This window comes from Gossypium hirsutum, chromosome D09 (assembly GCF_007990345.1).
Source record: "Gossypium hirsutum isolate 1008001.06 chromosome D09, Gossypium_hirsutum_v2.1, whole genome shotgun sequence".
Lineage (NCBI taxonomy): Eukaryota > Viridiplantae > Streptophyta > Magnoliopsida > Malvales > Malvaceae > Gossypium > Gossypium hirsutum.
In genome coordinates this window covers 12,000,207-12,003,562 of record NC_053445.1, presented here as the reverse complement: position 1 = coordinate 12,003,562, position 3,356 = coordinate 12,000,207, and the positions used below count along the sequence as shown (strand labels likewise).

The window sequence follows — 3,356 nt, the reverse complement described above, 5'->3', positions numbered from 1 at the left end:
ATGAATTTTCGTTGAAAGACATGGGTGATTTGCATTATTTTTTGGGGATTGAGGTTACCCGGTCCTCGTCTAGGTGTCTTTATCTGTGTCAAAGGAAGTACATCCAGGACATGTTGAAGCGTAGTGGTTTGTCTAATGCTAAAAGTGTTGATACGCCCATGATTAGTTCGTCACATATTTCTAAGAGTGACAGTGATCCTCTATCCGATCCAACGGAATACAGAAGTTTGGCTGGTGCACTACAGTATGTTGTCATGACCAGGCCTGATATTGCATACGCAGTTAACAGGATTTGTCAGTTCATGCATAATCCTACCACAGTTCATATGGCTGCTCTTAAAAGGATATTGCGATATTTGTTTGGTACTCTTGATTTTGGAATTGTTTTTCGTAGATATGATTCTTTGTCTTTAGTTGGTTTTTCGGATGCAAACTGGGGGTTGGATTTTGATGATCGGCGGTCTACTTCAGGATATTGTATATTTTTTGGATCCAACCCTGTGTCCTGGTCTTCTAAGAATCAGCAGGTGGTATCTAGGTCTACAGCTGAAGCTGAATATCGAAGTTTGGCTGCTGTCACTAGTGATGTTTTGTGGATACTTTCGTTACTTCAAGAGTTACATATTAGGTTGCCCACTCACCCAATATTTGGTGTGATAGCTCCAGTGCAGTAGCTGTTGCTGCCAATCTTGTGTTACACTCCAAATTTAAACATGTGGAGTTAGATCTATTTTTTGTTCGTGAAAAGGTTGCAGATGGTTCTGTTTTGGTCGGGGAAGTTCCTGCATCCGATCAAGTTGCAGATGTTTTAACTAAACCACTCTCTGTTTCGTGTTTTACTTGGTTTAGAAATTTTCTTCGGGTTGTTTCAGTAGAGAAGATGGATGCATGTTAAAGATAGTATCGGTTAAAGAGGTAGTTAGGGTCTACTGAGGTGTTTAGCTAGTTTGTTACGCAAGGAAGTTATTTTCTTCCTATAAATATATTCATTTGACATTGTATTGAACTAAGTAAAAAGAAAGAATTAAAATTGTAAACAGTTTCTTCATAAGTTTTCTTGTTTACATACATTTCTTTCAATAGACTTACCTCAGACAGTGAAGATCGAAACCGAGCGATTAGTCGACGACTTTAATTTTTCCCTGATCTAACTCTGATTTCTTTGATTCTTGATCTTAATCTAGCTATGAAAATGCTGAAACTTTAAAAAGCCATGGATGAGTTCTTCATGTTCAACATTCGGCTAAGAAAGATGAAGATATTCATCTTTTCATTACTTATTTTAATTATATATTATAATTTACCAAATGACTAAATTAACCTTATTATAATAAATATATATAACATATATAGTAAAGTCAATTTTTTCATATGCTGCCACTATCTATTTCATGGTCTAATTGCTTCTTAACTCCTCCCATTTTAAAAGACAACAACAATTAGGTGCTTTTAGATTTAACCCCTAAATTTCCATTTTACGTGATTAAGTCATTTTATCAAATTGAGCACTCAAACGATCAAATTTTCATACGAAATTTTCACACATATTAATTCACATACTGAAAATATAAAAAATAATATTAAAATATTTTTTTGACTCGAATTTGTGATCCCGAAACCACTTTGTCTGATTAGGGTCAAAATTGGGTTGTTATATTACTAGTGATGGCTGAGCGAGAAGGCACCTTACTTCTGATGCAAGTTGTAAGATGTGTGGAAATTTGACAGAAACCATTAATCATGTTCTGAGGTTTTGTTCCCTAACTGTGGTGACATGGCTGGTGGTGATCAAACTGAATAAAAGATACTTTAACATTAACCTAGACGATTGGTTTGATATTAACCTATTAAATCTCAATTTTTTTGCTTGCAATCCTATTGTTTGACCAACTCTTTTTGATGTCACTTGTTGGCATTTCTGGATTAGAAGAAACAATTTTGTTTTTAATGCAGATTTCATTAAATGTGATAATGTCTTGGATAACTCCAAAATAAAAGAGAAAGGAAGAATAGCTTGGACAAATCAATTTGTAGTTATTCGACCACAATTGCCTACCTCTAGTAACTTGGAATACCTCAACTAAAGTTTTCTCAATTCACCATAAGAGAGAATATTTACAAGAGAAAATGAAAGAATAATGATATGAAGAATTTGCTTTTGAGCTTTAAGCTTGAATGAACCCAAAAGGTTGATTTGCTCTATACTGCATGTAGTTGTTGTTCAGTCCAGCTCCTTGGTTACTCCATGAAAAGTTTGGATTGTTACGCCATGAAGGATTATAGAAGTGGTCCTTGCCCACTTCTATTTTGGTGTTGATTCCCTACATAATACATTGACCTGAGATTTGATGGATAATTCTCGAAAGAATGATTGCCCCCATAATATACACAAGAAACAACATCAAATTTGACTTGGTGGCTGAGCTGCAACATGATTAAAATAATTAGTAAAGTGTTTCAACATTGTGGAGATATAAGATACTTGAGCTGAGAGTAAAGTGAGGGCATCTACTTCATGAACTCCTACTACTCGTCTTCCTGAAGCTGCTCGATTTATTGACCATTGGTAATTGTTACTGGCTATTCTCTCAATGATCTCGTAAGCCTAATTATAAGACTTCGACAAGAGAGCACCATTCGTAGAAGCATCTACAACCAACCTTGTGTGTGTGTTGAATCCATTATAAAATGTCTCCAATTGGATGCAATGTGGAATCCCGTGGTGAGGGCATCTACAAAGTAACTCTTTGAATCTTTCCTATGCCTCGTATAAAGATTCGTCATCCATTTGCTGGAAAGTGGTAATCTCATTTCGCAACTTAGCATTTTTGCTAGGTGGGAAATACTTCACCAGAAAGTGTTCTGCTAATTCTTGCCATGTAGAAATTGAATTGGTTGGTAATGAAATAAGTCACGCTCACGCTCTATCTCATAATGAGTATGGAAACAACTTCAATCTCAATCCATTGTTTGAAACATTTGGAACATCATAGGCTTCAATTAAAACTGCGGTGCCTCGATCTCTGGTCTCCTAATTCCCAAATTTAACTCTTTAAAGAGTGGCGCAACATACTGCCTTATAGCACGATCCTTATCATCAGCAATAAGGATTGTATTATAAACATTAGCGGCTCCATTCCCTTGAACATCATTTTGATTTTCAAGGTCCATTTCTACGGCTTGTCTCTGAGTTAATCTTTCTCATCTTTTTTTTAAATGTACGCTCGATTTTAGGGTCTATAATAAGTAAATCGATGACTCGATCTATGCTCACAAAACCTAAAAATAAATCACAAAAATAATTAATTAATTAAATAAAAATAAATAACCAAATTTTAATAAATAATTTGACAAAT

The 3,356-nt window shown here is 35.0% G+C and overlaps 1 non-coding gene across 1 annotated transcript; it reads left to right on the top strand.

Moving 5' to 3' along the window:
- Positions 1–2,714: 2,714 nt before the first annotated feature.
- Positions 2,715–2,820, top strand: LOC121221490 (small nucleolar RNA R71). The gene has a single exon (XR_005918882.1). It is a non-coding gene; the product is annotated as a small nucleolar RNA R71 (small nucleolar RNA).
- The last annotated feature ends 536 nt before the right edge of the window (positions 2,821–3,356 follow it).